General features: G+C 39.8%; 1 long non-coding RNA gene across 1 annotated transcript; it reads right to left on the bottom strand.

Moving 5' to 3' along the window:
* Positions 1 to 7827: 7827 nt before the first annotated feature.
* LOC109879604 (uncharacterized) lies at positions 7828 to 8558 on the bottom strand. The gene is made up of 2 exons (XR_002253569.2): positions 8505 to 8558; positions 7828 to 8081 (listed from the first exon to the last, which is right to left on the bottom strand). It is a non-coding gene; the product is annotated as an uncharacterized LOC109879604 (long non-coding RNA).
* Between the last annotated feature and the right edge of the window lie 2014 nt (positions 8559 to 10572).

Here is a 10572-nt window from a genome sequence, read left to right as displayed (position 1 = left end):
TCCAACCGGAGCATTCGTTTTTGTCTACAGAGTAATGGAATGCATGGCGATATCATGACAAATGCGCCTGACCAGGAACTGGCATTCTGCCAGACCACTGACTCAAATCGCTGCCCTCCGGCCCCACATCACACTAGAGGCTTCATTCCACGTTCTACTGACTGTTGACATCTAGTGGAAGGTCGTAGGAAGTGCGAACAGATCCATATCTTACTGGGATGTGAATAGGCGATGAGTTGAAAATCAACCAGCCCCAGAATTTCCTCTTCCTATTTGGAAGTTTGCCTGCCATATGAGTTCTGTTATACTCACAGACATGATTCAAACAGTTTTAGAAACTTCAGAGTGGTTTCTATTCAATAGTAATAATACTAGGCATATATTAGCATCTGGGACAGAGTAGGAGGCAGTTCACTATGGGCATGCAATTCATCCAAAGTGAAAATGCTGCCCCCAATCCCAAAAAGTTAACTAGGCAAGTCAGTTAAGTACTAATTCTTATTTTCAATGACAGCCTAGGAATACGGGGTTAACTGCCTTGTTCAGAGGCAGAAAGACAGATTTTTACCTTGTCAGCTCGGGGATTCGATCTTGCAACCTCGGTTACAAGTCCAACGCTCTAACCACTAGGTTACCTGCCGCCCCAATGGTGGGCATCTTGAAGCATGTGGGGACAACCGACTGGGACAGGGAGAGATTGAATATGTCCATAAGCATTCCAGCCAACTGGAATCTGGACATGCTTTGAGGTCGCGGCTAGGGATGCCGTGTGGGCCGGCAGCCTTGCTAGGGTTAACACGCTGAAATGTCTTACTCACGTTGGCCACGGAGAAGGAGAGGCCACATTCCTTTGCAAATTTGCTTTGTTAAAATCCTGAGCTACAATAAATGCGGCCTCAGAATATATGGTTTCCAGTTTGTATAAAGTCCACTGAAGTTCTTTGAGGGCCGTCGTGGTATCTGCTTGAGAGGGGATATGCACGGCTGTGACTATAACCGAAGAGAATTGTCTTGAGGGGTAATACGGTCGGCATTTGATTGCGAGGAATTCTAGTTTGGTGAACAAAATAACTTGAGTATCTGTATGTTATCATAATCCCACAATGAGTAGTTAATCATGAAATATACACCCCGGCCCTCCTTCTTCCCTGAGAGATATTTATTATTATCTGTGCGATGAACTGAGAACCCAACTGGCTGAATGGACATGAGCCATGTTTCCATGAATCAGAGTATGTTACAATCACTGAAGTCTCTCTGGAAGGAAATCCTTGCCCTGAGCTTATCAACTTTATTATCCAGAGACTGAACATTAGCGAGTAATATACTCAGAAGTGGTGGGTGGTGTGTGCGCCTCCACCATTATTGCACACAGAGTGAATCCATGTATCTAATTATCTTTTATGGTGTACAGCACTAAAGTAAAAATACTTAAAAGTACTATTTTAGGGTATCTGTACATTACTATTTATATTTTTGACAACTTTTACATTTCCTTCACTGCATTCCTAAATACAATATTGTACTTTCTACTCCATACATTTTTCATGACACCCAAACGTACTTAGCAGGACAGACTAAATGGTCCAATTCACACACTTATCAATGGAACATCCCTGGTCATCGCTACTGATGATCTGGTTGACTCACTAAACACGCATGCTTCATTTGTAATTTATGTCTGAGTGTTAGTGTGCCCTGAACACTAACAGGATGTTGTTATTCAAGACACAAAGACAGCAGAGAATAGGAGTAAGGAGGATAATGATAATACTTTTTTATCAACTCACAAAGTGACAAAAATAATGCAATGTCTCATTGTACATGGTCGGTAATCTTTTTCTTAACTTGGCTTTCGAAGACCTTAGAATGGCAGGGTAGGTATAGATATAGGTCTGTAGCAGTTTGGGTCTAGAGTGTCTCCCCCTTTTAATAGGGGGATGACCGCGGCAGCTTTCCAATCTTTGGGAATCTCAGATGATACAAACGAGAGGTGGAACAGGCTAGTAATAGGGGTTGTAACAATTTCAGCAGATCATTTTAGAAAGGGAGGGTCCGGCTGATTTGTAGGGGTCCAGATTATGCCGCTCTTTCAGAACATCAGCTATTTGGGTGAAGGCGAAATGGGGGATTATTGGTCGAGTTGCTGTGGTGGGTGCAGGGCTTTTGATTGGGGTAGGGGTAGCCAGGTGAAAAGCATGGCCAGCCGTAAAAAAAAAATGCTTCTTGAAATTCTCAATTATAGTGGATTTATCGATGGTGACAGTGTTTCCTAGCCTCAGTGCAGTGGGCAGCTGGGAGGAGGTGCTCTTATTCTCCATGGACTTTACAGTGTCCCGGAACTTTTTTGAGTTTGTGCTACAGGATGCAAATTTCTGCTTGAAAAAGCTAGCCTTGGCTTTCCTAACTGTCCGTGTATATTGGTTTCTAGCTTCCCTGAAAAGTTGTATATCACAGGGGCTATTCGATGCTAAAGCAGAATGCCACAAGATGTTTTTGTGCCGGTCAAGGGCAGTCAGGTCTGGAGAGAACCAAGGGCTATATCTGTTCCTGGTTCTACATTTTTTGAATGGAGCATGCTTATTTAAGATGGTGAGGAAGACACTTTTAAAGAAAAACCAGGCATCCTCTACTGACGGGATGAGGTCAATATCCTTCCAGGATACCCGGGCCAGGTTGATTAGAAAGGCCTGCTCGCAGAAGTGTTTTAGGGAGTGTTTGACAGTGGTGAGGGTTGGTCGTTTGACCGCAGACCCAATACGGATGCAGGCAATGAGGCAGTGATAGCTGAGATCTTGGTTGAAAACTGCAGAGGTGTATTTGGAGGGCGGGTTGGTTAGGATGATATCTATGAGGATGCCCGTGTTTACGGATTTGGGGTTGTACCTGGTGGGTTCATTGATAATTTGTGTGAGATTGAGGGCATCAAGCTTAGAATGTAGGATGGCCGGGGTGTAAGCATGTCCCAGTTTAGGTCACCTAGCAGCACGAACTCTGAAGATAGATGAGGGGAAATCAATTCACATATGGGCATAGCTGGGGGCAGAGCGTGGTATATAGCAAGCGGCACGGTGAGAGACTTGTTTCTGTAAAGGTGGATTTTTAAAAGTAGAAGCTTGAATTGTTTGGGTACAGACCTGGATTGTAAAACAGAACTCTGCAGGCTATCTCTGCAGTAGATTGCAACACCGCCCCCTTTGGCAGTTCTATCTTGTCAGAAAATGTTATAGTTAGGGATGGAAAATTCAGGCTAGGACATCCGGGTTGGGAGAGTGTGCTAAAGCAGTGAATAAAACAAACTTAGGGAGGAGGCTTCTAATGTTAACATGCATGAAACCAAGGCTTTTACAGTTACAGAGGTCGACAAATGAGAGCACCTGGGGAGTAGGAGTGGAGCTAGGTACTGCAGGGCCTGGATTAACCTCTACATCACCAGAGGAACATAGGAGGAGTAGGATAAGGGTACGGCTAAAGGCTATCAGAACTGGTCGTCTAGTACGTTTGGAACAGAGAGTAAAAGGAGCAGGTTTCTGGGCGCGATAGAATAGATTCAAGGCATAATGTACAGACAAAGGTATGGTAGGATGTGAGTATATTGGAGGTAAACCTAGACATTGAGTGATGATGAGAGAGATATTGTCTCTAGAGACGGTTAAACCAGGTGATGTCACCACATATGTGGGAGGTGGAACTAAATGATTAGTTAAGGCATATTGAGCAGGGCTTGAGGCTCTACAGTGAAATAAGACAATCACTAACCAGGACAGTAATGGACAAGGCATATTGATATTAAAGAGAGGCATACGTAGCCGAGTGATCAATTAATCGATAAAATGGCCAACCAAAACATAATTTCCAAACGTTTTCAACCACTTGTTAACATTTTGAGGCAATTTCAACCATAAAACTACTAAAGGACAGAATGGCGGTATAATTTGGAGAATTTCAACCATAAAACTACTAAAGGACAGAATGGCGGTATAATTTGGAGAATTTCAACCATAAAACTACTAAAGGACAGAATGGCGGTATAATTTGGAGAATTTCAACCATAAAACTACTAAAGGACAGAATGGCGTCATAATTTGGAGAATTTCAACCATAAAACTACTAAAGGACAGAATGGCGGTATAATTTGGAGAATTTCAACCATAAAACTACTAAAGGACAGAATGGCGGTATAATTTGGAGAATTTCAACCATAAAACTACTAAAGGACAGAATGGCGGTATAATTTGGAGAATTTCAACCATAAAACTACTAAAGGACAGAATGGCGTCATAATTTGGAGAATTTCAACCATAAAACTACTAAAGGACAGAATGGCGGTATAATTTGGAGAATTTCAACCATAAAACTACTAAAGGACAGAATGGCGGTATAATTTGGAGAATTTCAACCATAAAACTACTAAAGGACAGAATGGCGTCATAATTTGGAGAATTTCAACCATAAAACTACTAAAGGACAGAATGGCGGTATAATTTGGAGAATTTCAACCATAAAACTACTAAAGGACAGAATGGCGGTATAATTTGGAGAATTTCAACCATAAAACTACTAAAGGACAGAATGGCGGTATAATTTGGAGAATTTCAACCATAAAACTACTAAAGGACAGAATGGCGTCATAATTTGGAGAATTTCAACCATAAAACTACTAAAGGACAGAATGGCGGTATAATTTGGAGAATTTCAACCATAAAACCACTAAAGGACAGAATGGCGGTATAATTTGGAGAATTTCAACCATAAAACTACTAAAGGACAGAATGGCGTCATAATTTGGAGAATTTCAACCATAAAACTACTAAAGGACAGAATGGCGGTATAATTTGGAGAATTTCAACCATAAAACTACTAAAGGACAGAATGGCGGTATAATTTGGAGAATTTCAACCATAAAACTACTAAAGGACAGAATGGCGTCATAATTTGGAGAATTTCAACCATAAAACTACTAAAGGACAGAATGGCGGTATAATTTGGAGAATTTCAACCATAAAACTACTAAAGGACAGAATGGCGGTATAATTTGGAGAATTTCAACCATAAAACTACTAAAGGACAGAATGGCGGTATAATTTGGAGAATTTCAACCATAAAACTACTAAAGGACAGAATGGCGGTATAATTTGGAGAATTTCAACCATAAAACTACTAAAGGACAGAATGGTGTCATAATTTGGAGAATTTCAACCATAAAACTACTAAAGGACAGAATGGCGGTATAATTTGGAGAATTTCAACCATAAAACTACTAAAGGACAGAATGGCGGTATAATTTGGAGAATTTCAACCATAAAACTACTAAAGGACAGAATGGCGGTATAATTTGGAGAATTTCAACCATAAAACTACTAAAGGACAGAATGGCGTCATAATTTGGAGAATTTCAACCATAAAACTACTAAAGGACAGAATGGCGGTATAATTTGGAGAATTTCAACCATAAAACTACTAAAGGACAGAATGGCGTCATAATTTGGAGAATTTCAACCATAAAACTACTAAAGGACAGAATGGCGGTATAATTTGGAGAATTTCAACCATAAAACTACTAAAGGACAGAATGGCGGGTATAATTTGGAGAATTTCAACCATAAAACTACTAAAGGACAGAATGGCGGTATAATTTGGAGAATTTCAACCATGAGGGATCTTTTTCAATAATAGCAGACACGATTTTGTGTATTTTACTCACAAAATATCCTTTTAGTTTGTTTTCCACCATTGGTGATTAACATAAAATATGACTTGAGGCAATTTCTACCATATCACCACTAAAGGGAAGTGATTGCATGTTAAATGGTAAAGATAAAACCTACAGACAAACATTTTCAGTCATTGTTGCAGTGTTGCCTGCCCCTTAGGATTCTACAGCCAACTGCCTTCTGCTTAATTGCAGTCTCAAAACATTTTCTGTGGGCTGCCTTTGCGAGCATACAGTATAAGCATTGGCCTGTATGCCATACTTTTTCCATATGTAACACCATAGAAAATGTGCCTCTAGATTTGTATTTATATCTATATATATATATATAGTATACATGATATTATTGTAATAGTATTACCCATATTTTCATTATTATGATCCTCTTCATTCAATTTGAATGCAGCAAGATGAACACTGACTGGCATTTACATTTATTAGTTATTATTAGTTACATACATTTATTTGGTGTAAAGAACTTAAGTCAATTACTTTAATGTACTACTTAAGTTGTTTTTGGGGGGATATCTACACTTTACTATTTATATTTTACTCCACTACATTCCTAAATAAAATAATGCCCATTTTACTCCATACATTTTGAGACCAAAAAGTACTTAGCAGGACAGGAAAATGGTCCAATGCACTCACTTATCAATATAACCTTCCTGGTCATCCCCACTGCCTCTGATCTGGCAGACTCACTAAACAAACACTTTGTAAATTATGTCTGAGTTTTGAAGTGTGCCCCTGGCTATTCGTTAAAAAAATTAACAAGTAAACCGTGCGGTCTGGTTTGCCTAATGTAAGGAATGTGAAATCATTTTTACTTTTACTTTTGATACTTAAGTAAAAGTAAAGATACTTGAGTCCTTTTTTCCTACTGTGTAGTTTAAGTTGATGATAAAAGACAGAAAAGGTACTGCTTGCATAATGCATTATTGATTTCTCCATTAGGTACTAATTGTTGTTGCACTTGCCTGCTAAGCACTTAAGTCCACTAGATGTCGCCATATACACAAAGACATGAATAAAACAATGTTGTAGGCCTGATGTGCATGACAATGTGGCTAGCTAACATAAGTCATGTTGTAATATCCCTAGAACCTCAGGGGCATTACCAAAGTACTTCAGAAGGAAAGCAGCACCCTGCTCAGCTCAACAGGGGTGATCTACCTCCACTGCAGGTGGAGGGAAGGACATTGTTACTGTTGGTATGTATCAACTATGGTGACATATTGATAGATCTCATCACAGTAATATCAAATGCAATATCTATTCAAATGTTCTGATTTGAAAATGCAAGTGTTTTCCAAGAGTATATGCTGGAAAATGACACTTCTGTTAAACAATGTACTATTATACCATGAGATAAAGAATGAGGTCATTTAATGACAAATGTATTGCTCATTAAAAGGTAGGTAACAAGAGAAACGTGAAAGACAATTGTTACGGGACACTTGTTGATTTCTAATATTGATGAGACAACACTCTTTAATATCTCCCTCTCGCTTACAGGTCGGCACCATCATGACAGAGAAAAGATGTCCCCCCTGTCGGAGAAAGGAGGACATTGATGCCACCAGTCCAAAGAATTACCACATTCAACATGAAATTGTCAAAGGAGCTGAAAAGGAATAAGTCATCTTAAGGCCAGGATGTCATCATATCTTCAATCAACAGAACAGATTACATTGTTGTTAGTGGTTGTCGCGTTGGAAAATGTTAAGAGGGTAATGCTTAAGGTAGTGATTCTTCAGAGACCTAGGTTGTCAGCATCCTCTAAGACATACACCAGTCTAAAGCAGAGATTGTAATAAATATTATATATGGTACTTAAAATAGCATTTTTCAAGGACCCAAAGCTGCTTTACAATTGTAAACAAATACAAACCAACCACACAAAGAAACCAAAACTTGAACAAGGTGAAGGTGGTCAAGCTTAAAGGGAAAAGAGTCATGTGTCAGTGTATGAATAAGTGAGCAGGGGTGTTTGCAGTCCTTAGATCCAACACACTGGATCAAATTCATTACGCTCACAAAAAAAAAGTTAAAAAACATATAGAGGAACGCTGGAGAAGGCCCAGTCACTAAAGCTCTCTAGTGTTGGACCTAAGTGCGACAAGCTGGCCTGCTGTGGCAGAACGGAGTGAGTGTTGGAGTTGGTAGCCAAGAAAAAAGGTCAGAGAGCTAAGGAGGGGGATGGTGGCGAAGAGATTTGTAGGTCAGGAGGATGATCTTGTAATCAATATGTTGGGAGACAGGGAGCCAAAGGGTTTGATCTAAGGACTGCGCTCTCCTTGGCCAGGATGGTAGTTGCTGCTGTGTCACTGCTAGGAAAAGTTCAGTGGGAACTACAACGCTTACTCTGTGGAAACACACAACATAGGTTTTATGGACAAATAGCATGACTTTGGTTTATATATATACAGATGAAGTCGGAAGTTTACATACACCTGAGCCAAATACATTAAAACTCTGAAAATCTATTCAACATTTAATCCTAGTAAAAATTCGCTGTCTTAGGTCAGTTAGTATCACCACTTTATTTTAAGAATGTGAAAATGTCCAAACAATTGTAGAGATTATGGCCAAACAGTTATATTTTTGTTTCATCAGACCAGAGGACATTTCCCCCAAAAAGTACAATCTTTGTCCCCATTCGCAGTTGCAAACCGTAGTCTGGCATTTTTATGGCGGTTTTGGAGCAGTGGATTCTTCCTTGCTGAGCGGCCTTTCAGGTTATGTCCATATAGGACTCGTTTTAATGTGGATATAGATATTTTTGTACCTGTTTCCTCCAGCATCTTCACAAGGTCCTTTGCTGTTGTTCTGGGATTGATTTTCACTTTTCGCACCAAAGTACGGTCATCTCTAGGAGACAGAACACGTCTCCTTCCTGAGCGGTATGATGGCTGCGTGGTCCCATGGTGTTAATACTTACGTACTATTGTCTGTACAGATGAACATGATACCTTCAGGCATTTGGAAATTGCTCCCAAGGATGAACCAGACCTGGAGGTCAACAATTGTTTTTCTGAGGTCTTGGCTGATTTCTTTTGATTTTCACATGATGTCAAGCAAAGAGGCAATGAGTTTGAAGGTAGGCCTTGATATACATCCACAGGTACACCTCCAATTGACTCAAATAATGTCAATTAGCCTATCAGAAGCCATGAAATTTTCTGGAATTTTCCAAGCTGTTTAAAGGTACAGTCAACTTAATGCATGTAAACTTCTGACCCACTGGAATTGTGATACAGTGAATAAGTGAAATAATCTGTCTGTAAACAATTGTTGGAAAAATGACTTGTATCATGCACAAAGTAGAGGTCCTAACCAACTTGCCAAAACTATAGATTGTTAACAAGAATTTTGTGGAGTGGTTGAAAAACGAGTTTTAATGACTCCAATCTCTGTGTATGTATATATATATTAGTGCAGGCCAACAGTTAATAGAGCAAGACTTTTAAAAGCAGAGAGAACTTTTTTTCTATGAGGAAAACATGATAGTTTTCAAATAAACTCATCAACAAAAAAAAGAAACGTCCCTTTTTCAGGACCCAGTCTTTCAAAGATAATTCCTAAAAATCTAAATTACTTCAGATCTTTATTGTATAGGGTTTCCCACGCTTGTTCAATGAACCATAAATAATGAACACGCACCTGTGGAACAGTCGTTAAGACACTAAGGAATTAGGCTTACAGATTGTAGGCAATTAAGGTCACAGTTATGAAAACTTAGGATACTAGAGGACTTTCTACTGACTCTGATTTGCTCTATAATAGCCTTGAACCCTTGGTCGTAGCGTTCCGTCATGTCCAGCAGTAGCTCCTCGTGCCTCCCAATGTTGGCTCACTGCAGGGAGACAGCGTGGCGGAACTGGTCCAAGTCTGTTCTGTCTTCCATGGCCAGTTCGTACTATAAGGGCACAGGGCGAGACTCAAATGTAGACACGGGAGGCAGATGGTTTGAGTCTCTGATATTTATTATAATCCAAGGGACAGCAAGACAATGGTCATGAACAGGCAAAATATCATAAATAAGGTCAGAGTCCAGGAGGTACAGAGTGTCAGGTAGGCTCGAGGTCAGGGCAGACAGTGTGGTCGGGCAGGCATGTTCAGAGTCAAGGCAGGTAAGGGTCAAAACCGGGAGGACTAGTAAAAGAGAGATCAGAAAAACCACTCTGGTTGACTTGACAAAACGAACTGGCAACAGACAAACAGGGAACACCGGAATAAATACCCAGGGACTAATGTGACTAGTGACACCTGGAGGTGGGTGGAGATGGTCACAAAGACAGGTGAAACAGATCAGGGTTTGACAGTTTGAGGAGCTGCCGTTCCCTGTTACCCTGCACAAAAGGGGAGAAGTCGTACTTTGAATAATCGCTTACCTTTCTTCTCTTCTTTTTCCTCTTCCAGATGATGGAGATGGGATGGGATGAGGGGTGTAGTGCAGCAAGATCACTTAATGATTCATTAGTATTCTGCATACCAGCCTGGATAAAATATCCTACTTTATGTTACTCTTCCACTACACCATTGGATAGGATGGAGTTTAAAGTTAGTTTTGATTATTTTTGTAATTTCCATGACATCATTGATGTTGACTGCCAAGATTGTTATACTGTTCGATTTGTTTGTAAACAAATAATTTCCCAGAAAGTCTATTGCATTTATCCAATCGTTTTCTCTAATGCTGCTCATTCATGATATTATTTTAATAAACTTGTGTAGTCATGATATACAGTAGACTGCTGAGGAAGAATTGATTCTCCCAGATCATCCTATACTTATGACAATCATACTCTTCCTAATAGGGGGTTTCCATAATAGATTGTGCGACATGGCTCCCA

The sequence above is a fragment of the Oncorhynchus kisutch genome, linkage group LG25 (genome assembly GCF_002021735.2).
Source record: "Oncorhynchus kisutch isolate 150728-3 linkage group LG25, Okis_V2, whole genome shotgun sequence".
Lineage (NCBI taxonomy): Eukaryota > Metazoa > Chordata > Actinopteri > Salmoniformes > Salmonidae > Oncorhynchus > Oncorhynchus kisutch.
Note: the sequence above shows the minus strand (reverse complement) of the source record. Positions and strands in the feature narration are given on the sequence as shown.